Here is a 26,533-nt window from a genome sequence, read left to right as displayed (position 1 = left end):
TAATATACACTCTAGTACCCACAAACCCTGCACAAATCTCAGCAGTTCTGGGGTCACTACATAAAACATAAAACTGACAGACAGTCTGAGCTGGAAGTGCTTTTGACTGATACCAGTAATCAGTGTTATTCCTGTCAGTGATTATACCCAGTTCTGCCATTACCAAAGGCAGCATCTATCAAAAATATTTTTAAATTCCTGATTTAGACTGTTGCAGCTGGAAACATTTTAGCAACCAATGCATTTCCTTCAATGGATTAAGTCTGAGAATGGAAGTTGTTTTTCAAAAGCATTTCAGGATTTCAGTGCTTGATTTGATTCTGATAGGAATCAATGTTCCAGATTTTTCCTTGAAGATGAGTTTCAAAATCACAGAGACAAAAAACTGGAACCATTCTCAATGTTTACTTTTAGAAAAATTGAAATACTTTCATACTGACTTTTTAAGATACGATATTTGGTTATTTAAAAGTAAAAAAAAAGTTTTAGGAACTAAACAGAAATCAAAATGTCTTGCTCTGACTCTGTCCAAATAAAGTTACATTACTGGAATCTTTTCTATTGGAGGAACTCTGGAGAGATCAATCTGATTTTACAATGTGTGTTAGATCCAGTTGAAAGCATATTCAAATGCAAATTCAGTCCATCAAAATTGCTCTCAGCAGTTCTACTCGGGATACAAAAGTTCATCTAATTGGCATCCACCAGGATGCTTATTTGCTCATTCTAGATGAGAGACCAATTTACAAAGCAAAATTACATCCTCTGAGTAGAATGGGAACCCTGACATGAGACTCAGCCTTTCAATAAGTATTTTCAATGCAAATAAGATTTCAAAGGAGTGTTCTGAGAAAAAAAGAAAAAAACTCACAAAGAAGTGAACAAGTTCCTTCCTGTCTCATTCTTAAAGTATATGGCATGACAGCTTGAATTACTAATACGGAGTATGAGGGTAAAATAAATTTTCTTAGAATTATAAGGACCTTTACACATAACCTCTCTTTCTCTCCCTCTATTTAGTGAAGATGGAAACAAAGCATTGTCTGTAGCTTCATTCATTTTGAAATGTGAATGGAAGTGAGAGGGCTCTACCCTGCTTCCTCAGTCAGCAGCAGAGCAGGGGCTGACTGAGTTAAAACTTTAATCAAAGGACTGTCAAGGCAGCATAACTTATTGTGAGAGCTTTTTACTGAGTTTTACATCATGTAAACCACAACTAAAGCATCTTTTACCTAGTGACTTGTGATTACTTTGTGACTTATGGTAGATGTCTCTGTTTTCTACAGAGGCTGTGTATGACAGACCTAGGACTGCAAGTAGTATTGCTAAGTATCTTACATTTGCATGGCTTTTGCAATAAAAATAAAGCAGACAATGCTTTTCTGGGAGGAGGTACTCAGTTATCGAAAGCACTTCTTGAATTGCTACATCACACTTAACCTTGTCGCTCTACTTAAAGAAGCGTTCCTTATATAAATACCCTATAAATACCACAGTCATCAGCTCATTCTCATCATCACAGAGAGACCCAACGCAATGCATAAACAGAGCAGAGAGCAGACTGGAGAATGAGGTGTTGCATCTGTGATAAATCTCCATGCTCTCCTTTTCGGCACATTGACATTTTTAGAAAACTTCATGCTAGCTGAGATAAAGTCTGTATTTTGTTGACGGAAGAAAAAAAGAGGTAATATTTCTTGTTGCTCAGAAGACATTCAGATGCTGTGCTGACAGGCATAATAGAAATGCCCACATAAATTAGAGTAAAAGAAAGAGAGAAAGACTGCAGAGCTAGAGCTCTGCAGATAATCATAACATAATAGGAATATTAGATCACTGGAAATTTTTTTCTCTCTGTTACTGTCTGCTGGATTCTTTCTTGGGGTAGAAGTTTTTAGGATGTGGTCCTTTTTTTCCTCTCCTCAATCTCATAATGTCATCTTAATCACTGGGAAAGTGCTCTGGACAGACAGTCACCCATCATACCTTGGGGATCTAGTTTGTGCTACATAAAATACACTGCCTTAGAGGAGTATTCTGGGCATGGTGACAAATGAACAGCTATAAAGTCTGAGCTCATTGCTGATGTCATTTTATAGCCAGACTGTAGAAAGAATGTGAAACCGACCTTGCATCAAAGTATTTCAAGTTTATTCGCGGTTTTATTTTCATGTAGTTTAGCAGGGAATTTTGCTGTTGCAGTGTTTTCCTTAGAGGATGTCGTGTGCACAGCCTGCTGCCTTTTCTCATCATGAGCAGCCCCCAGGGTTGTGCTGGAGGCACAGACTGGTCCAAGGAACCTGTCACCCAGCTGACTGCCCACATTCACTCCTGTTTTTTCCCTGTGCCCTTTGCAGCACTGCATGTGGGCTCCTCCTGCCAGGGGTATTAAAAAAATGCTGCAATTCCCTGCACACGCTGGTGTAAATCCCAGGTGATGCAGTGGATTTGGGAGATTTATGGATTTGCACTGAATTTGCTGATAGGCTGTTCTCCTTATTCTCCAGTATAAAAAGGGAGTAAAGCAAATTGATTTCTGAGGAAAGTTCAAACAGGTGACAAACTTTGCATAATATTTACGTATTTTATATTGATTTTCATGGGATGACCCACATGTACAAACGTGGATGAACATGCATTTATGGGCATAATCTCTGATGTTTTAGAAGCATAGAGGTTAAACTGCTTAACTTCATATTTGCAAGATAGAAGGCAGCTGACATTATTATTTCAAATCAATAGAAGTAGGGTACATAATAAAAATAACTTTGTAAATTAAGAAAATATTTTAAATTATCTGAAATCTTTAAAAATATTTTTATATCGTAAATAAAAAATATATGACATGCTAGCTACCAAATTCCTTCCAATCTTCTGCAGATTTCAAGGTCTGACCTCTGTCTTTCCCTTTCAGCTGCCAGAATTTTAGTCATCTGAAGTCCCAAAGGCCTGTATGTTTTTGTAGGTATCGAGGACTTTCTATAACTTATTTCTTACTCTCCTCAAGAAATTTGAAAACTCTTCTGTGATTAAAGGGATTTTTTGTATTTTTTATTTGTTTAAGTCTATTTGAAACCTGAGAAATAACATTGGGAGCAGAAGAAGTGATCTAGCCTTACTTTAGTTCAGTGCACTTAAAAAAATAAATCCTCTGTTAGGTGATTATTGTTATCCATAACCCATAGAAGTGTCATAATTCTGTGTCAGAATTCTGTGAAAGTATTATTTCCAAAATAACTTGTTTGTGAAGAGTGTGATATTGGCTACCAAAGCAACACGATGAATAAGAGAAAGTACATCATAATGGAATTTTTTCGCATTCATACTTTCCATGACCTCCAAACTGCACGAGCAAACACTTGCACACAGAAAAATACAGGTCACAGGCAACAAAGTAAAACCTTCTGCTCTGCCTGTTTCATAAGAAGGAGAAAATAGTGCTTCAGCCCTCAGAAGCACTCTCAAAACTGGCAAGACTTCAATTGAAAGTAAAAGGTAGAACATTTAAAATATATAAAAAAAGTAAACACAAACAGGGTGTTTCAGGGATCAAAAGTCACCCAGACATCCATGTGTCTGGTGGGATGGGCACAAGGGAGAAGGGGGTCATGTGTATTCTGGACTGTCGTAATGAATACTATTCAGCTACAAAAATTCCCCTCTAACATGGCTAACTATGCTTTTCACCATATGAACCGTATTCACACAGCTTCCAGATTTGAAATTAGCTTTTGCATATTGTATGAATGGTGGAGCATTGTCAATTGCAACTGCATATAAGAATATACCTTATAAGTCAAAACATTTCTATATTTTTCTGAAAAAAGATATCCTTAGGTATGATATTAAAAAATAGCCTCAAACAACCAAAGTCTGAGAGAGGATCCAGTCAGTTGTGTGCTCTGCTTCATTGGGGGTACACTCCACCTCCAGATATGAAAGACTGGAAGAAGGTATGCCCTGGGCTATGTTAATCCTGCTGTTGTCCTTCATAGCTCTTCTTTGAGCTTCTCTCAAGGTTCAAATCAGTATTGGAGTCAAGCTTCTAGTTTAGATAGAGGCTGATCTGACCCAGAATAGCCACCCTGTTTCCCAGTGTGAAGCCTGGTGTAGTCAATGGAACAAATCTTGTTAAGTTCAAACCTTCTCAGAACAGATATCCCAGAGGAATCAGTGACTCTGCTGTCCTTGCTACAGGCCAAAAATCAATGAATGAGACTTTAGCTGCTAATTTCAGGTTCTAAAAAGTTCCATGCCTGAGGCTTTTCTGCTGAGTTGGTGAAACCTCTGCTGCTTGATGTTGATGCTGGTCCATCAAGCCATTCCCCTGCTCACCGATATGAGACACAATGTTTCTGAACAAGGAATTGATCTAATGGTGAGTCAAGAAAGCACTAGGAGCAAAGTCTAATGCAAAGTGATACCTGCCATATTTGTCTGATTGGTTATGCCTATCATAGTTTTCATTAACTTATCTATCTATCTATCTATCTATCTATCTATCTATCTATCTATCTATCTATCTATATTTGCATATATATATATATGCATTAAATGTTTTATATGTATAAATGTGTATACAACAAACACTAATTACTTTTTACCTGAAAATATAGGAAAATATATGTTTTCATATGCAGGTGTCTGCTTGTTATATAGTTTTATAAGGTAAACAACAGCTTTATGGATTTTGTTTTCTGTTCTGGGGAAAATCACCCAAAAACAAAAGCAAAAGGACACAAACGATCAAAAAACCAAACAAAATCACCAAAAAAACCCCACAAACAAAGAAACAAAAAACTAGGAAGGGCTAATATAAATATTCAATCTGTTTCTGTTGGCAAGAAAAGCAGAACAGCTTTCTCTCTTTTATGACCAGTTTCATTTGGAAAGTCCTGTTTCACTCTTCACAGAGTGATTAGTAGGCCCCAATTGAAAACAATACTACTATTGCATATTAAATTCATAACACATGACCTTAATCTGAATTTAAATTGGATTTCCAAAGGTGAGTTCACTTTGCAGTCTTATACATTTTGATGTCAGAGTACAAGGGCTTGCACATTTCTTTTCTCATTACAGAGCTTTTAGTTAGGGTTTGTTAGGTTTTTTTCCTTTGTAGATGAAAAGAAAGAAAAATGAAGCAAAGATGACAGTTCACTAGAATAACTACAATTATATGAATGATGCCACAGGAGACAGAGATCATAGTTCTAGTAACATTTCACTTAGGTTCTACATCTTTATTATATCCTACTATTGAAAAAAGACTTTCATGAGGGTGACTTACTGATGTTTTCCTACCACATGAGTTTTTACCCAGTGTATTTAAAATTTTCTCCTAATCATTGAAGAGCTACTGCCATTAAATAGTTCCTGGCATGTTATTTTGGCTCTTTGAATATCAGTAGCAGATCTGTGTGAGAATTTTTATCAAAGGCTCATTAATGCATAGTTTTCAGTCACTTCCAGAATTTCAAGCTGTGGTACGTGCACCATTTAAGAACAAGATATACCAGTATGTAAAAGGCCATTTGAAGAGCTGAATTCCTCTTTCAGGACAGGAATATAGCTGCTTTATCATTCTTTACCAGTTTCAGCTAGGTGATAAGATGACATAAAATGCTGATTCTTTCACAGATTTGCTCTAGTCCAGATGCAAAGTGGCCCACTAGAGATAAGGAGAATTAGATTCTCACTCTCTTCAATTTCTATTGGCAAGAGCAGGTTTTAAACTGTCTCTTATTTCCCATCTCCCTATGAAAGTATGAGGACCTTTCATCTTTATCGGAAGACTAAAATCAAAATAACACCAAGAAATACTAGAGAGGGGAAGGTCAGAGTCTAAATGTTTTCATTAACTAAGCAAAATCACCTGGAACAAAGTAAAATTAAATCACCAGATATCCTGTAACATTTCTTGGGTTGGAAAGATAATCCATTTCAGTACAATTTCTCATGGGAGAAGGAAAATCTTTTCAGACACAGTAGGGTTTTTCACTTTGGCAGGAGATACCAGCATAGCCACAGCTGCAAGGCAGTCATCCTGAAGACTCCCTCAGCAAAACAAGTAAATGAAGATGGAATGCAGCAGAGTAATATACATCCCAGAAGTCTCATTTTTTGTGCTAGTGGGAAATATTGTTCAGTCCACAGGTGCCTCCACATTCCACTGCATTTCTCAGCAATATCATGTACTCCTTGGATACAGATGCTAATCTGCAGTTCCCTCTCATAGATCCCTTTCTGTGTGAAGATAAGAAGATACTTTCCAAAGTTTTAAAAATTAAAGAAGTTATCTCTTTGGATGAGTTGCACTTTATGCCTTCTTTGGCCTCAGTAAAGAGAGAGAGAGAGAGAGAGATGCATAATACATTTGAGACAAGCAAGCTAATCTGTTCTCAGTCTTCCTGTGCCCGTTTCCCCCTGCTAACACAAAGAAATGTATAAGAGCTAAGACCACTTAGCTCTTATCTGACAACTTTCTAGCAGTAACTTTGTAAGTGGATCTCTGCTCAGTGCAAACCTAAGTGAGTAGTTTTTTCTTTCATTCAAAGATTATAGTTCTGGGGAGGAAGCTCCTTACTTTCTAACAAGATCTTTGCTGTGGTCTAATTTTAGCAGCCATCTATCCAGATTCTACCTACACCTCCATCAGACATACATCACAGAAAAGCCTTGTCCTGGAGGAACTACTTGTCCGTCAGACCAAAATGAGCAGTAAGAGATGTAAAAAATTCCACCTTTCTGCATGTTCTCACGATTAACTTCCTGGACATCCATTTAACTAAAAAAAACCTTCTATTTCTCTCTTTACTTCTGTTACCTTTTATCAAGTATCATTCAAAACAAAACCTGTTTATCAATCATCCTAATAATAGAGGACGTTGCTCTAGTTGTGCCCTTAAGCCATAAAACAATGGCTATTCACAGCCAGCACCACGTCCATCTGGTCCATCAAATGCATTGAACCAACTATAGACATTGAGGTTCATAATCATACTGGGATACCTGCGTGTTCAGAGGCTTACTTGAGTCTTAATATTTCACAGAGACCTTTCACACAATCCTTGCCCAGCTATGTTTATTGGAAGACGAATCCAATGCCAATATATCAATGAACTAGACATGGCAATATCATTAACTCTGTGGTTTCCAAATGAGAACAGGGTAAAAAGGACACTGTTATTATCTAGGAGGTGAATGGGATATACTTCCCCCTAATTTTTGCAACATAGAAACCAACCAGTGACTTTAACCACTTTTAATTTACTAGCAACGGGAAAGCACATCAGTGGCTGGGAATGAATCTGAGCAAATCTGTCATCTTCATGTGGGTTTTCCTGCTGTCATTTGAGGAGGGCAGTGGTATAGGATTGCACTGAAGATTTCAGAGATCAGGGTAGGTGGAACTGGTTTACCCTAGTGGACTCTGACAGAAATCTTCACATTCATCCAGGTTAGCTAGTCAAGCACTCTTGAACCTGCTGAAGGAATCTTGTCCGCATAGCTACCCTGAAATGTTTTTATTTTGAATTGGAAAGGATTGAGTCACAGTGTACAGATTATTCTTACACATTCTAGTTGTGCGTGTAGGGGAAGCAACAGCTTTCCTGTAGGGGGTTAGTGTTATTGTATACAGGAAACAGGCAAGGAAATGGTTAGGGAAAGCTAACTGGGAAAACAAGGAGTCTGAGCCTGATGAATTACTGCATGCAGAGAAAGTGAACACACAGCAAGTAGCTCTTCCCTTGGAGCAGCTCACTGAAGTAAAGCTGTGTTGCTTTTATTACCTGTGTTATCAAACCGATGTATCTTCAAAGCTGTGCAGAAATAGATGAAATGTGGATCCTAGACATTTTAAAATCCCCTTTGATTTTTACTCCATTTCTTAGTCCTATATGAGAGCTTGACAGTGGCACAGAGACAAAACAGACCTTTAAAAGAACCTTTGTTTATAGGCATGCTAATTAGCACAACTCATCCACAAATTCATCCCCCCAGCAAATCTTACCCTTTGATGGTTGACATGCTTACATTTCAGACTAGCATCTCATTTTAATGGGGAAGGGTAGTGCTTCATTACATTTCCTGGTAATGTAACAGTAACAATGGTAAAAATAGGCTTTCTAATCAATCTCCTCTAGGATCGCACTGGATTGCTGCTAAGGCTTCCTCTTGGCATTCAAGGAGAAATGTGCACACCTATAGGTCAACAGAGACTTGTAGACTTTTAATTCACAGGAAAGGATGTTTCACTTCACAGTGTTCCCAGAATCATCTATATTTCCTCTCTAGCCAATCAGTTATACGCAATTTTTTCCGCACCATGCAATATGAAGTCACATATCTGCAGGCAGATCTACCACAAAACGGGTTTTATTTTAGTATATCAGAAGACGAGAGAGAAGTAATCTATTTTCCATCAGTATCTTAAATATATCTTCAATTCCTCTACGCACATACAGAGTGAGGGAGAAATTTTAGATTCAATCTTACAGAGTAGAAAGTATTCATTTAATTCAAATTTCTATCAAGTTGTATGTGCAAATAAAGCTCCTTCTGCTTTCACTCCCTTATATTCAACATATCCAGTATTGTTAAAGATTTCAGAAAGGAAAAACATGTCATGAAAGCACCTCCTTAGAAGACCTACTTATAGGAAGTATATTGTTGATGAAAAATTAAATTTTCAATATGACGTTGAATAGAGCACATGCTTATAGAAGCCTCTCAGCCATTAGAGTGGAAGGATTGCCTGATTTGACAGAAAGTACAGAAGTAGGTGATAATGCTGGCCTTCACTCAGATGCATTTCAGGCCTCCAAAACTAAGGAAATAAACCTGAATTCTTGTATTTCTGGTATTGAACAGTCTGGTTCGTACATACTTTGCAAGACAGGGCTAGGCATCCTAAGCATTTGCTCCCTGTTACCTACATAATACAGCTTCTAATTGTTTATATTACAAAATTTGTTAATGTATCTTCACCAATAAAATACCCCATAAAAAAGACTGAGAGTCTTTTACCATAAGGAGCTTACAAGTGAGCCACTAGTATACGTTTCCACTTAGGCATATAATAGGTTAAGCTAGGTTTTATGCCTCCCTCCTATCTCCTCTAATGGCAGGGTCACTGTTGGCAAAAGGAGGGGCAGAGAGGAAATGTGGTTAGAAAACTGTGCACTTAGCTAACCCACAGCTCTAAATATTCCACTGGAGACTGTGACCAGCAGATGCACTTACGAGCAGTGTCTAGGCTGCCCACACCAGCTCACAAGTCAATGCTGGGCAAAGGACCAAGAAGCCATAACTTTCTGCTTATGGCTCTTGCTGATGAAGTAGAAAATTGGCCCATTATAATAAAAGATGAACTATGTATATTTTCAGTATCATTATTGATTGGAAAAGTTACTGATGAAGCAGGTTTAATTCAGTTGAAGGAGTCTTGAATAGCACCCTCCATCTCATTTATCTATACTGTTTTCCTGTGGGTTTCTTCTATGAAATATTCTCTTGATTGCTAATAGAGATTTTTTTTTCCTGAAATATCAGTAACATGCTTATGTGCTTATCTAAGGTACATGCCCTTTCCCATAACTCAGATAGGCCCAAGGAAAATATGGTAAGGTTGATTATAGGCTTTAGAGTGCACCCTAATGTTTGCACACCCAACTTAGCTGCTATATTGAGTACTGAATTTGCACACTCTTCACACCTTCCCACATACATAGAGATGATGGCAAACGGTGGCTGAGTGAAAACTCCTTCCTTATTGTTTTCCTTCTAAGCTGGAACTTTCAGCTGGGTTAGGGTGTCATTTTGGGCAAAGTCTGCCATGACCTGGTCCTTAGATTAGAGGCAGCTGTTACACAGCTAACAGCAATGTTGCAGTCATCTTAGTTTCAAAAAATGGTATTCTAAATATCACGGGATCATAGAATCATAGAATGGTTTCGGTTGGAAGGGACCTTAAAGATCATCTCATTCCACACCCTCTGCCACAGGCAGGAACATCTTCCCCTGGACCAGGTTGCTCAAACAGCCTTCCAACCCAGCCTTGAACACTTCCAGGGATGAAGCATCCATCGCTTCTCTGGACAACTGATTCCAGTGCTTCACCACTCTCACAGTATTCTTCCTAATATCTAATCTAAACCTGCCCTCTATCATTTTAAAGTCATTACCCCTGGTCCTATCACTACATGCTCTTGTAAAAACTGCCTCTCCAGCTCTCTTGTAGCCCGCTTTGGAAGGTGCTCTAAATTCTCCCCAGAGTCTTCTCTTCTCCAGGCTGAACAACCACAACTGTCTTAGTCTTTCCTCTTAGAAGAGGTGCTCCAGCCTTCTGATCATCTTCATGGCCTCCTCTGGACTCATTCCAGCAGTTCATGTCCTTCCTGTGTTGTATAAATATAGCTCTCAAGGTTTTTGACTGAGCAGAATCATTCCATTAACATGTAGAATGCATCTTCTAACTGTTTTGAAAGCTTTTTCATTGTGACAGTGGCATCTCTAGAGGCTATTTTTGGGTCTGCCAGAGATGGTAATGGTAGTGTTTGTTTTAGATAGCTGGCTTTCTTCCCATTAATTATGGCTCTTTATGAATCATTTTGTTTGGAAATCTCTGATAGAGATAACATGAATATGACAGAAGGTCTTCAGACAGAACATAGCAATTATAAATTGCCAAATGCTACCAGAAGGAATTGTCAGCATCCTTGCTATAAACAGATACAGTGTTTTAAATGCACCTCAACAACAGTATGGTAATAGTCCATCTAGTTTCATATTAGCCTCAGTGAGAAAGCATTAGGATTTTTAATTTCTGTCATATTAAAAGCCATCATTCTTACCAGTATCGAATTCAGGCATCACTGAATGGATTGTTTGTGACAGATGTTTTCCACATGTAAACAGTAGCTGCCATAGGAACTGTTCATTTGGATTTGGGTACGTATTATATCACATCTACAGGTAGTTTTGGGAATCAGTTCAAATCCCTTGAGTAGCATATTACATACAGCTGAACAAGAAGAATGAAGGTTACTTGAGCACAGCTTGAATGTTATTGCTATGTCAAACCAGAGAGGAAATAGGTCTGTTGTGTCAGAATTGTGGTATTCATGAACTACAAAGGAATACAAGTTGTGATAAATCCCAGCTTTTTTTCATTTATCTTTAACATCACTTCATATAGGCCAACAATATCTACTTTCCTATCTATTTTGAGATTCAGGATCCAAAAATATTATAATCTCAAAAAAGATTATCATTGCCATCACTAAATTTGGCTTCTTTTGGTGGGAAAAAGTAGACAGAAATATAACAAAAGCTTGTTGAATGTGTTACAAAGGGGATATTGGAAAAATTACTGACAAACTGCTGAGTCTGTAGAGAGCTAAGATTGCTAGATGCTTCCAAAATTCCACTGGAATTGGTAGGTTTAAGAACTATGTGCTACCTGGAGAACTCCGTTGTGATTCCAAGACGGGCACACAAATGCTAGATGCAAGTTAGCTACCTGAACTGCACCTCCATGTCCCCTCAAGTGAGTATCTATTCTTTTGATCGTAGTGAACTTCTTGTGGCAGGTATGGGTGTATAGCAGGTCTCCCTCTAGACATCTGTTGAAGAAAAGAATTCATCCTGTGATACCACATGGAAATTAAATGCTTATACTAGGACTGAAGCCACTGCTTCCTGCCCTCTGACGTGGCCATAGCCGTGAGGGAGCAAATCTAAGACTTAATGCTTTAAATTTGGCTCCTGTGCTACACTCATTGTGTCCTCATACCTCAACTTTTCTCCTTTCCAGGCTGCCAAGTCTATACACACCGAGGAAAAGTTTGCAAAGGAACACTGAAAAAAAAATGGTCAGTTGGCTATTCACTCCTGAGAGTGAACCCCTGGGGAGGAAGAGGATGCCAGTTTGCTTGGGATCCCTAATGGGAAAGCTTTCCAGCTGTGTTCTCCTCCACAGCTTAGGGAACTTAAGAGAAATGCAAGTGGGAATTTACCTGAAATTACATCTTTTTTTTAAACTTACATGTACCACTATGAAAATAATCTCTACAGATCTTCTAACTCAATATTTAAAATCCTCTATTAGTGACTTGAATTCCCTGAACAAAGAACTAGGATTAGTACTCCTATGTCCTAAAACATCACACAGCCATGGCACACTCTTCCATTAAAAGCCTAATCGAAATACCACAGGAGTTGATCACAACATTAACATCACTTTTAGAGGCTTTGTTTTCAGCATCAGTGCCCTGCCAAGTCCCACATCATCTCATGTTGTTTTTCTCATTTGGGGAAACTCATTTTGACAGTTCCTTGAGGATTGCACTTCAGCTGAATGTGGCAGGGTTTTATTCCTCTCTCATGCATCAAGGAAGCTGAAGGGCCAGAGCCAAACAACTTCTCTAAGTGGGGGACTAATCTGAGGTCCAGAGACTCCAGTTCCTTTCATCATGACTGGCTACCAATGGCTGGTCGATACACAGAATTGAAAATACCTATCCTAGTTCAGCTCATGTTTTCCTGTGATCAAGAGAAGTACACACAGTTCCAGTTAGATTTTGCTTTTAGTGATCTGGTTCATCTGATCTGAGAAACTTTTTGAGTCAGGTAGTTCCTCCTGCCTGTCTCCACAACTCAACATGTCCTGGGACTGAGTGTCTGAGCTTCCTCATTGCTCCTCGTGCCTTCTCACATTAGTGACCCCAGCACAGAGCAAGAGGTGCCATCAGAGCAGAACTCAGCATCTCTGCAGGATCCTTGTCTTTTGCACTTACACTCTGAGGGAATCAGGAATAAAAAAATACAACCACTTCCTTTTTCAGCTACTTCTCCCTGAATATTTATTCTTCCCATGGTAGCAGGCCAGGAATTCCTACATGCGAAACAGAACAATAACCCTGCTGTCACTAATTTACTGTCACAACCCATATTAAATTAAGCTCTGTGCTTCTAGTCTTGGCTTGTGGGTGTTCAATCCACAGACTGAGTTTTCCATGTTATCTGTTCTGCATTATCCACATAACAGAGATGCACTGTACCACTGTTCAGATATGCCATCCAATTTACTGCCTGTAGGCAATTATAACAAATACAAGACAGACGACAAATTTAAATAGATCATTTTAATGCGACTAACATTTGAAGATTCATCAATCTAAATTACCTTCTGGAAACTTTCATAGTGTTTGAGAATTCTCTGAAGAATATGTTTGGATGAATTAACTTAGGAAAAAGTAGCTTCAGGCTATTGATAATCAATCGGTCCTGTATTTCTTAGTCAAGTTAGGTTTTGGCTGCAATCTTCAGGACTCTAAATAGATAGGTCATTTCAAAATATCATCTTTCTCAAGCTGCTATTTCACTTTGCTTTTGAAACCCTCATTTAAAACCTAGGAGGCATTCTCCACTGAATGAAAATTTCACTTAAGCCACAATGGCCCAATAGTGGAACTAGATTGTGGGTCTGGTTGAAAAAAAAAAATCAAGAGAACTAGTATTAGGGGCTTGTCCCTGCAAACAGTGGGAGTGATTCTTCCCTAACCTTTCATGAGAAATTCCACTTAACATTAATTAGGAAACAGAGCAGTACTCTGCAGTCTCTAGGGCACTTTTTACACTGGGCAAAAAAAAATCTGAAATTACCTTTTAGCAGGTTACCTAAATCCCAGGAAAATCCCTGCCTACAACTAGGTGACAGGGTTTCTCATACCTGGCTCCCAAAACAAATTACTAAGCCTCCCTCAAAAAGCCATGGATGGGTTGTGCCCAGGCAGGAGGTAATGATTCATAGGCAGCTGGAACCAGATTGTGAGCTGCATAACAAAAATCTCGAGGAAACAATTTTTTTCCTATGTTTCTTACAGTCAGAAACTGGATTTTGTTGATGAGTAAATAGCAAATGCAAGAGAAAACCTGGTGAGAGCCAGTGTAATTTGGTACTTCAGAGAGAACCATAGGATATAGGGAAGAATATGTATCAACTGGCATCTTAATTCTGGAAAACATGTTTCTGAGAAATTCTCATAACCATTCATTTTATTTTCATGTTGTGTTTTAAATTTTCTACAATTTTGACTTCTCTGCATGAGCAGTTTTCTGGTGAACACAGGAGAAGGTGAGAGATGTCAGGTTGATGCTGACAGAGATACAAATCTGTTTATCTGTAACTGGCTGACTCTCCCCTCTCTCTACCCATCCTTAATAAAATAAAAATTCCACTACTCTTTTCCAAGTAAGGCATGCATTTTTAATCCAGAAATAGCATCGAGAGTGATCACTTCCACTGCCCACTCAGGATGCTTCATGGCACCGTGGGTGACAAACAGGTACTGGTGACTCTGCTTTATCAGGAGACCCTTCATTACACGCCAGAAAACGTCAGAAGCAGTGGAATTAATCTCATTAAAAGCAGGCATCCCCAGTATAGAGCCAGTCACTGAGGCTGTTTAGCTCATGGAGAGAAAGAGTCATTTTTGGAGCAGCCTGATAAAGATAAAATAGGCCAGATGACTGGCTATAAAGGTGCGTATTTTCCTGATTAGTTTTTACAGGAACTCCAAGGGTGACTAGCTGTGATGGAGACAACTGAAGACAACTAGAGTAAGGAGAAACTAGTCACAGTGCTCTTCATAATAATTTGAGATGACTTGTTGTTTTCTCCTCTACCATCAAATACCTATGACTTACCTGAGCTCAATTTGAACAATGGATTAGGAAAGGATCTGTATTTAAACTCAAGTCAACTTTGTTGTGGGAACATTTTGAGAAAAGAATATGGGGAAAAAATGTGAAAGCCCTCACCTCTGTTCATTCCTCTGTTGTGAATATTTCATTCCTCAAGAAGAGAACAAAAAGTCAGTGTGGGTAGCAACTGAGATAACAGCAGATATCAAGAGAACTGCACTGTGGGCCCCAAGTCAGCTCCCTGGAAAAGATTTTGGGAGGCAAGTAAGAACCTGGCAGGACCACATATGGTTCTGGTATGTCTGACCACTGGCAGATGGCCCTTTGCAGACCTCTAAAAACAGCTGAAGGAGGGCAGCAGGAGGTCTGCCTGGACTTCAGTGGTATCAGCAAGTTAGGGCTCCAGTTCTGATGCTCTAAAGCTGCTACTCCTGTTCTGTCACACAGTCATAGCACATCAGAGAGAAGCTGCAGTTTGAGATTTGTTTCTTAACCCATCATGGTGTATTAGAAATCAGTATCAGACCAAAAAAAATATGGAGAAGGAAGTGTAAAACAGAGGATTATGAAAGATTTGTGCAGGTCTTTATCTAGCTGGCACTCTGCAGATTCTTTTAATGTCCATTTTGTCTTTCAGGAGAAATCAGTTTCAAGACATCAAATTCCATTTGTAATCTTGGTCCAACACATTAGTGAAGCATATTTTCTCCCTTCTGGCAGCTAATCTTATTTATGTCAAAAGGTTTGGAAGTTAGTTTAACTGCCATTTTGTGGATCTGCAGGAAATCTGCTGCTGTAGTTAGTCTAGATTTTTACATCAAAGTATTTCAGCCCTCTCTCAAAACATGCCCATTAATTCTGGTTTCATCTTTAAAAATTATTTAATAATGAAAATAAATCTGTGTAGCACTGCCAATAACTCAAAGTCTGAAAGCAACATTCCATAGCAAAGGACCCCAGTTGCCTCAGTAACAAAACTATGAGGTGCAAAGAGTAACAATGGAATTTTGGCTAACTTTTCAAGCTACTCTGCAATATGACATAATTTGCAAACGAGATTGAAGAAGCATGTGAAGGATTACCTATCTCATGGGTACAAGCATCCATGTTTGTACAGGTACAGTACAACAAGCTCAGCATCACTCACAGACATTAGTAAACCATGGAATCATAGAATCATGGAACATTCTCAGTTGGAAGGGACCCACAAGGATGAAAGCCTAAATCCCAAATAAACTGCAGAAGTCTACTCTTGATGTCAGTGACAAAGTTTTCACCTTTCATTGCTACACATATATGCATAACTGAAGGTTTCAGTACACACACATACTATATCTATTTTTTATAAACACACCAGAACTACATTTCAGGTAAGCTCATAAATTTTCTTCTGAAAGAGACTAGGTGTATGTGTTATCTGTACATTTTTTTTACAAATCAAGATAAGACTTAATCTTGAAACTGTAATCCAGAAAATACTGAGAATAACTTAATCTTTAAGAATTTGGACTCTATTAAATTTGAAAGTGGCAGTAGGTGCCTTTGAAATACTGAAGTGCTGTAAGTCTTGATCAACCTGGTTCCTTGCATCATGTCTTGACTCCCTTTGCATCCACAAAGACCACCCCAAAACCCACAAGAGCCCTTCACAAAAAAAGGAGCCATTCCACAGATTTTGTCAGGGAGTTGAAGAGCCCTAGTAATTTAAATGTCTACTGTAACATGTCTGTGAGTAAAATAATCCTCTCCTCTTTCTCTTTCCAACCTAATTTCAGCTGATGCTGTCCAAAGCAACCACAGTTTGGGACAGTGCTGGGGACAGAGTTGATTCTTCTGTTGTGGCTGCATTCATCCAACACTGTGAAAAAAATCAAGTTTCCTTGAATTGTGATAAGTACTTTTCATCTTGGTGTGCTGTACAAAAGAGGTCGATGTAATTGCCATAACCTACTCCACACATCTTCTTCATCATGAGAATTGTTTCATCATCTTCCCCAGAGTGCCGCTGCTGTATCATCTTGGTACTGAATTGGTCACTAGCTGCCTTTTACTTAGAAAACTAACAAAATCAAGGCTGTTTGGTAGGTGTCTTTCTGTAAAAGACAGAAGCCCACTCTCATACTGACTCATGTCCACCTTCACATTTGTGTTTACATTCTTGAGGCAACCATCAGAAAACATGCTGAAAAATGGATGCTGTGGAAAAGGACAAAGAGCTCTGCAAAATTATCTGGCTTGCAATTATCAGCCTCAAAATTTCATGTTTAATTTCTAACCTACAGTACCAGCTCACAGCCTGGAGACATAAATATTTTATAGTTTTAATTTAATCACTTCCTTTGCACTGCATTGACATAATATCTCTTCGTAGGCTAGATATTAGCAACAGCAGAACCATTAATTAATACTTCCAAATAAGATTTAATTCAGACTTTTGTGCCTTTAGAATAAATAAATAACAGCTCCTCATTATCATTATCTATTATTAATAATTTTGCCTCTTAATATAATTTACTTCATAATTAAAAATGTCAGATCTTCTTAAAGGCATTCATCTCTTAAAATAGTCAACTTCATGTCAAAAATCTGGAAAAAAACCATGAAAAATAGCTATTATAGAACAAGTAAATATTACATAAGGGGCAAGAAGCTTTTAAACTCTGGAAATAGTCTTGAAATGCAGTAAATTAATTATGTCACCAACAAGTTCACAATTGGTGGTCTCTGAAAGGGGAGATTTTGGGAACTGTGAGACCCACAGAATTAACTATGATGAAATACCTGTAGGAATATGAAATATTTTTATTCTACTTGTGGTTACTTTTTAATCTCAAAGCAGTGATGACATCCCCAGAGTTTCATGCTCTTCTCCAGATACTCTCATCACTTTCTTCTTTCCTTTAACAGAAATAATAGTTATAAGAAATACAAGAAATGCAATAAAGCAGAGCCTCAATAAAAGACTATAATTTTTACAGATTTTAATGTAGAAGAATCTTGAAGATAGATCATCAATGCAGTAATAAACATATATCCATTTCTTTATTGTTCCATTGTGAAAAAGTGGATGCTGGCTCATGGAGAGCATGTGTTTTACCTTGTAAAACTGGCTTACATAATGGGTGGGTGTTGGGAGACCACAAATAAAGGGTCAGACAGGGAAAACAGAAAATTCACTGCCATCAAAGCAAGTCTCAGGTGGAAATTACTTCCATAAGTGGCTGCAGAATGAGTGGCTGCAAAATGAAATATGTAGTCAGTATTCCATGAATCACACACTATGAAAATAGTGAAAGACTGAATTGTATTTGAGGGCATGCTGTTCAATCTTCTCCTCAAATCTGTGATTTAGTGTGCAGTAGATTAGGGTACAGTTGAGAAATGCTGGAGTACATAGCCAGCATTCTGTGCTAGAACGCTGATGGGGTTAAAGAACACAGCACACATAAAGAAACCCAAAGCTGACAAGTGGGATTTCTAAAACACCTACATATTCACTTTACCTGGACCCAATAAGTTCTGAGAAAAGGGTGTCCTGGCATGAGGAGATCCAGGGAGCAAAGAAAGGCCACCCCAGTGAGGAAGGACCTTGCAGGAACTGGCTGAGAGGAATGTGGCTTGTGTGTGCCCTCCTGAGGGATACAGTGTGTACGACAAGCATCCACCTCAGACAGAGGGACGGACTAAGGTGGAGTGACTTCTACCATCACCTTTCTCAGAAGAGTTTCTTGTTCACCAACAGTCATAAAAAGCAAGCCCCAGTATTAGTTCACAGCAGCTTGGATGGGTTTGGGGGCAGGAGAGGGAAACAAGTCCTGATTCAGCAGCTCAAGTCAGAGAGGAGCTGTCTCTGTGGTCCTGTGCGTAGGCAGTGGCAGTCAGTGAGGCAGGTGCTGCCAGGACTTGGCAAAGCGTGTTTGTGTGCGTGGCACGGGAGCACTGCCAAAGGGGCACAGCTGTGATGGCAAAAACGTGAAGGCCTACAAGTTCCTGATGGCAAACTCTTTGTGAATGCTGGCTGAGGCCAAAGCCACTCCTTCTCCCCTCCAAGTCTAAAGCCAGGCTGCTTGCATAGATGCCATGCATCTAAGAATGATCAGATATCCCAAAATTCCCACAAAGTGTGCTTTGGTGAAATCCATCCCTGAGGTTTTGGCAGGACACTGAACATATACACTCACCTCTCAGTGACAGAACCTGCTGTTTCCCATAATTTCTGCTTAGTCACAGAAACCTTGCTTTCACATTATTCCCATAGGCATCTGATCGGTCTGGAGGTGGCCAAGGTTTATTTTGTTACGGGAGTGTGTCACCAGCTCCACTGCTACATTAAACTCCCTCAAAGTAAAATCAAATGATGCACAAAATGAGTAGAAATACAAAAGCCTTGAGTCAGTGGTTCTCACAATTATTGCTTACAGGCAAGCAGTGCATACCCACGAGATTTAAACCACAAAAAATGTGTCTAAGCATTAGACAAGCACCAGAAATAGCAACAGCAGTAAACTGAAATAATGAATGTGGAGCAAGAATTCAGATATATTAATACTTCAGGCAAGTAAAAAAGGTAAGTAAAACATAATATTGGCAAATTCTGGACTTTTCTTGTGCCCTCAAAGACCTTGTCCAAAATGTCACAAAATTTTGTTCTGATTCCACAACTAATGTCAACCACATGTATAAATTGAATTCAGTGGGGAGAGTCACATCCATTTTCAGTTCCAGATTTGTGCCTTAAATTGGGCAAACTGTTATACTAGTATTTTAGCCCCAGTTCCTGTGACTCACATTGCAGGGCATGTGACTTCATTTTTTCTTTTTTTTTATAAATGTCCTGGCTTCATGAATGTAGAGAAATGCCTAGAAACTTAGAAGACAAATCAAAATCCATAGTTCGGGGGGAGAAAGGGGTGGACAGAGGGAGAGCGGGAAAAGGGAGAAAAAAAGGAAGAAAGAAAGAAAGGAAAGAAAGAGAGAAAAAAGAAAGAGATAGAAAGAAAGAAAGAAGAGAAAGAAAGAAGGAAAGAAAGAGAGAAAAGGTCTTCATGATTATAAAAACATCTAATAAGCAGTTCCAGAAGAAGGATCAAACCTATCTCAATCTCTCTCCCTTGAGCTGAGTAGTAGTACTGGTATCACATGGAATCAGCAACATGTGTTTTCATATAAATAAGCCCTGTCTGTGGACACCATCTTTTCTGCACTTGTTCTTTATACACATACCCACCCCCTGGATCAATTAAATCCTCTGATGGAGCTAGAAGTCTTTAGCCCTCCAGCTGCTGCAGAGACCCAAGTAATATTTTTGAGACAGGGAAACAAGCTGCACATCATCTGAGCTATCTTGAAGTGCACCACTTGTTTTGCAGCTGCACTTGCTTTTCAGTGTTCCACACCTGCCTGTCCATTTTTACAGGTCCCCTTTCAAACAGCCACACTGTCCATGTAACCAAACACTCTGATCAAATGGGTTCAATGCACTTCTTCCAGGAACTTGCAAGTCCCATAGTGAATCATCTGCACTTCAGGTTGCAAGAGACTTCTGCCTGCACCCACCTCTGTATTTAGACTCGTAGCCTTCAGGAAACCATTGTATCTATGCCATTCTTGCACATTTGCTTCTTTTTCCTTTTTTTTTTTTTTTTTATAAGCAGTAAAACCAAAGGTTAAGAACAGGCATGTTTGTAGCTAACATATCTTATTTCTTTTTATGTTTTTGTCAAATGTTACCACCTCGTTGTTCCAGCACAGTATAATACTTTCTGGTACTGTCTATGTACCAAACAATAGCTGCAGGGACACAAGCCCTTTTGCAGATAGATCTATTTATTCAATAGCTTTAAACATAAGAGGCAAAAACAACTGCTTTAAAACCAAACATCCTTCGCTTCAGGCACTGGCTTCTTGAGAGGTAAATGAGGTCAAGAAGATGATGTGGTGTGTGTGAATTTAATGAGGCAGAACCTGGCAGAATAACTTATAAGCCTGAATCACTGAGTGCTGCTGTATTCTTTGTCTGGATGCAAACTTTACTAGAAAAAAAAAAAAGGGATTTGTCTACTAAAAAAAAGTGTATTTATAAATAAGTCAGCATACCATTTGCAGTTCATAATGCATATTAGCGTAAGTATTCCTTAGGGTTTTACTCTAAATGTGAAAGGAATTAAAAAACTGTATCGGGACAGAAAATAGCCTGTACCTGCTGTGTTTTCCTAAAATAAAGGCCTTCAGTTCAGCCTTATCCCCGCACCACATCAGTGCATAATGCTAAAAACTGTGGGGTCACAGTGAAAGGCCGCTGCCAAGAGAAAGAATTCTTAGAAAGAAAGGGGTTATCAAATCTCTATTTAAAAAAAAAAATAAAAAATGGAGTATATTTTTATTGCAATGAACACATAAAATATCTGCTTGTCTTTTATCAGTGCTGGGAAAACAGTGGAGCTGTGCTTTCTCTGAATGAGTAGGTATTCAGACAGACCTGAGATTCACAACTAAGAAACTGTAGGTAGAATGAATGAGTTCATGGAACGTGAGATAAAGTGTAACTTCTCCATTTCATACCATTTCAGCTTCTTTCCATTCACAGTACTCAGATGACTGTGATTTTTTGTACATACTGATGTTTGAGAAGGGGGGTTTGCTCATAAATATATGAATAATCATGTTTAAAAATCTGTTCATTCAGAGTGCATATGCTGTCCAGATACTTTACATATGACTCATGAAGACTACTAAGGACATAACTGAAGATGCCAAGTTAAACACAGAAAAGTTAGGAGGTGATAGGAATGAGGTAAATGACCTTAATCCAATGTCTTTATGTGTACAATAGAAGGTAATTTTAATAATATAACCCTATGTGAATTTTTTTTTCCACAGATGTTCTAGATATCCACGTTACAAGAGATCAAAAATACCTTTGTCTGCTTTATCATAAACTAGTTTCTGCTTACAGGCAGCTTTTTATTTTGCAGGTCAGATCCTTGGTATTTCTGAAATACATTCCCAGGAAAGAGGTTACTGCTCTCACCACACGGAGCAATCCAGAGCAATCTGGTGAATTCCTGTCCTTGTTTTATAAGTGGAAATGCCCACTGTCATGCAGCTAGCCATGTATCCCATGGGTTTTCCGAGAAGCAGCCACGACATCTGCTCAGTGGTCCAAAAGGAAGGCACAAACCCTTCCCCTGGCCACAGTGTGATGGGGCCAGTATGGAGCTCAGCTCATTTGAAACCCTCAGGAGCCACTGTGCAGGACCACATCTTAGTAAAGAGTGGCCAAACTTTTTCCTTTGAGTTTTGCTCACAGGAAAGAGTGACTTAAACATTTATCCACAGTATGTAAACTGTGGGACAGAAGCAGTTCTTCACAGCAGAACACGTGGCTTCAGTTCAGCATGAAACTAAGTAGTTGATTTCCAAAATAATACATACAATAAGGCTTTTTGATACCAATTAGGGTAATTTTTTACTTGCACGCAGTTAGGATATAAATCCTAGGCCTTATAAATGTTTAAAAGTGCTGTCAGCCCAAGGGAGGTCGAACAAAAGTCTGCTTGGCATCAAGAGATATACCTTAATCTTCTTTATGGTTGCTGTTGAAATGTGTAAGACGTAGTTCTGATCCAATAAATTAAAAATTACTATGGAGGCTTCTGCCATAGTTTCTGAGGATTTACAACAAATGAATTTTTGCCAAAGGTAATTCATCTAAGAAAAACTCTATCAGTTTAATGGAGGAAAAAAAAAAGTAATGTTTATTTTTTATGGTTCAAGAGGTCAAATATCTGCTGTCATTTGTGTGCATGGCTTTGGAGACGTGTAAATAGTTAGTTTTCAGTGTAATCTGTTTTATTCAGATATGATATCCATAAAAAAAAAGGGGGGGAAATTTAAGCACTGCATCTTGTAAGACTAGATAAGGAGGAACATATATTATAAATTATTTTCTTAAAAGAAATTGATTCATATTTCCATTGTCCACATGAGATGATCTCTGTGCTGAAATAAGGTCCTGACCCTTTCCCTTTCCTATTGACAAAGCCTGGTGTCAGTTTTACAGAAGAGAAAATGATGAGAAAAAAGTTAAATGATATGCCCAAGGTCATATAAAAAAGCTGGTAGTGGAATAAGAAATTGAACCTACATTATCCGATACCCTGGGAAGTTTAGGTACTAATGTGCCCATTTTTCCTATATTTTACTTTTTCTTCATTTTGTATTTGACATGTCAGGCAGTATATTTCTACAGCCTTCCTTTGTTAATCCTCAGAAGCTTTACAGAGTCACAATAGCAGGACACACACCATATCAAATATCTGCCATGTACAAAGCAATTGCTGTGCTCACACAGAGCCCAGAGTTAGACAATAATACATTAACACCATGTCCAATAATTCACTCTGTTCCGCTATTTGATGTAATGTATATCTCAACTATATGGCTAATTGCTAACCTCAAATACTAAGAAAGACAACACGAGGGCTTTGTTGTTTTTTATTTCAAAATCTTTAGTACTTATTTGGGTGGTTTTTCAGCAGACAATCACCTACCTAGACTTGTTAGAGGCAGCCAGTCTCAAGCAGCTCACAAACTGCTAAGCATAAAGGAACTGGAAAACCTCTCAGTTGTATGAGACAAGAAAAAAGAGTCTCATTTTTAATCTCTTTTTCTAACCCAACATGGCAGGCAGTGTGGCAGTCTCACTGACCCAGGTGTACAAATGAATGTGACAGCAAAACACACTTCTAATCCAGCATGGCAAGGAAGGATGCACTTTGGATTTTTGCTGAACTGGGGCTGTTCAGCTCAGGTACTTGAAGCCCTTTGCAGCTGGACTGCCTTGATTGTCCTGCCTGTTGCCAGTGAATCCATTGAATGGGAAGGATGAGGTGCATGAAGTGCTTGGACAGGCAGATGCCCTGTGTTGCCCAGTCCAGCATGGGATGGTCTCCAGTGTGAGACCCCACCTGAGGATTTGCTGCCCCCAGTGGAGAGCATCTGACCTCCCAACCTCAGTAACACATAGCAGGGGTTACGAGCCTAATCATATAAACTCAGCCAAATCAAGCCTCCTGCCAGCTCAAGTAGGATTCATGAACTCCCCAGCTTTCCTCAGCCAAAGAGGATCTGGGCACCATGAAAGTAGTAGGTGTAGTCTAGAAATACTAAACAAAAGCCTTGAAAACAACATCAAAAAGTCACGTGGTATAGAACAGATCCTGGAGTCATCCTCTGTGCTTTTGATTTGCCCCTTAAAATTAAAAATCCATGACAACTGCCAGGACGACCATTATTTTAGACATTCATAGATGCATCACTTCCATCATGTTTAATAAAATAAAGCCTACTGCACAGAACAAACATTTTTTAGGGTTGTTTCAGCATGTTTTATTCCACCTTGGCACAGCAAGTTCCCCTTAAGACAGAGATTGGTTTCAGTACTTCATCTCCACAGGGCAGTGTTACTTCAACTTATTATTTATGTATAATTGCAGTTTGCCTGAATTAGACTGTAATTACAGCCTAGAACCCACAATTCTGCATCCATTTCAACTTTCAGTGATTTTTTTTATCGTTAAGTTTTAGTTTCTATTTTTTCTGGTTCTCTTGCTCTGAGTAGAAAACCAGATGAATCTTTCTCAAGCTATGTGTGTAATTTAGGCTGTAATGGAAAAATGTGTCAGCTTTATCAGTTTTTCTCATATCTTATAACAAAACATAGAAAGCTGATTTCTTTGTTGAATTCTTTCCCCATCTTTTTAAAACATAAGTTATCTAGGTTTTTTTAAATACAGACAGACAAAGACCTTGTACTTTATATGGAGTGCTTCATCCTTGCAATCTCAGAGCACTTTATAAATAGATAGGAGACATCAAAGAAGGAAAAGAGTGCTCAAGGGCACAAGCATCACACCATGGCTCTTATTAAGGTAGTAAACCATCCTTTACTTAAAGGGACCATCCCCTATATCTTTTATTTGTTAATAGAATTACTGCCTCCTCCAATTTACTTCATGTGTCATGGGAGTAAGAGGAGAGCTGAATCAATCAGTAAATCCTTTGCACAGGAGAAAACTGCTATTTGAATTGATTAATTTGCTTATTACTGTAGAATTTCACCTTGAGAGTCTTTTAACAAAAACAAATAGCCAGAAACTTTGCTTTCCCCGCAAAAAAACCCAACATCTCTCAGCCAAAGTCTACTTTGAAATACAGCTTCATGACAGCTTTGTAAAGCTGTAGGTCCAAACAGGGTTTTGTTTAGCTACCAGGTTAAATGGAATTACCTTTAGATTGACAACTTTGTCTCAGTCCAAGAAAAATCTAATATTCCACAATAAAGTGAAATCTGATTATTATGTAAGTGTTTTACAATCAAAACATGCTTTAGTGAATAACTCCTTTGCTAGAAAACAAACTCCTTTTGCTGAGAGAAATGGTACTGTGCTCTTCACCAGCACACACCCATTGAAACAGCTGTAAAGAAATCTTCAAAGATAAGATAGCAGGGGAGTGTTGATATGTACTTTGTGATTATCAACATTGGAGCATGGTCTAAATTACAACATCAGCATCTTCACTCCTACAAAACTTCACTGATGGTTCAATATCCTTCGATAAGTAAAACTGTTTCCCCATTAAAAATCTACCTATAAAAATAAATATAAAAATCTCTTCTTTTAATATAATCAGCTTTTTCTGTTTAAAAAGTGACTGCTTTCCATAAACTTTAAAATGGAATAATAGGCTGTATGCTTACAATTCAGAAATGCTGGTGTGGTGCTTTGTAGGGATGGCAGTGTGGGCCATTCACCATTCTGGTGCCAGAAGGGTCAGATCTTTCCTGGTGCAAAAGAGCAGGATGCCAGGAGCTGGAACCATGGTGGGAAGGGTTTCATCCCTTATAGAAAGCATGGTCATGAGCTACCTCTACTTCTCAGAGTATTATGTGGCATTTTCTAGTCAATATTTTCCATTATTTGATCAAAATGTATTGGTATGGCTGCCAGATCAGCCACAACCTTCTGTCAAGTTTTCTTTCCTGTCATAATTTTTATAGTCAAAAGGAAAGAAAATGCTAGGTGAAATGAGCCTGAATGTGCTGCTGCTTATCTTCTGGGCTGAATAACTTTATCAGGATCATCAAATTTCAATGAAACCCGTGTTTATGCTTAGTGTGCTGATGTTTACAAAAACACAAATGGATGCATGCATAAAGATGTTTCTGACCTGCTCTCAGGAATTGCTGAGCTCAGAGCAGTAACATTGTTACTGAGATCTGATCTCAACATTTGCCAGATGTGCTATGGATGAGGACCCCTTTTGTGGCCTCTCTTGGGGTGCTCTGCAGGATGGATGCTGTGGTAGAAGAGAGACCTTCACTTCCCTTTAGAGGAGATTTGTGCTCAGCAGCTCCTCTCCAACACCGGGGTTGTGGAGTAGCTGAATGTCTCGGGATGGTCATCCTTACTCCATCAGATTTATTGTGCTTGCTCTGCCCTGGGACTCTTCGAGCCCCTCCTTTTTTTTCTTTTTTTTTTTTTTCCCCCATTTCTTTGAAAATAATTTTACTGCAAAAGTGAAGAAAAGAGGTTTTTAAGAAGCTGGAGCAAATTTCTTGCTGTCCTAGCAAGAAAACACATATTTGTGGCCACGTCTGAAAAATGCACGACAGTCCCATAATCTTGTTGCCAAGCCCGAAGAGTAGCTTTTTGGTGTCTGGTCCCTCTGCAGCCTGTGCTAGCAGCTCATGAGGGCCCTCTCAGAGCAAATATTTGAGGCTTGGCAAGAATATGCTGCTCTCCCGTTGTTTCCTGGATGG

This window comes from Pipra filicauda, unplaced genomic scaffold (assembly GCF_003945595.2).
Source record: "Pipra filicauda isolate LSUMZ 115617 unplaced genomic scaffold, ASM394559v2 scaffold101_size5749837_pilon, whole genome shotgun sequence".
NCBI lineage: Eukaryota > Metazoa > Chordata > Aves > Passeriformes > Pipridae > Pipra > Pipra filicauda.
Note: the sequence above shows the minus strand (reverse complement) of the source record.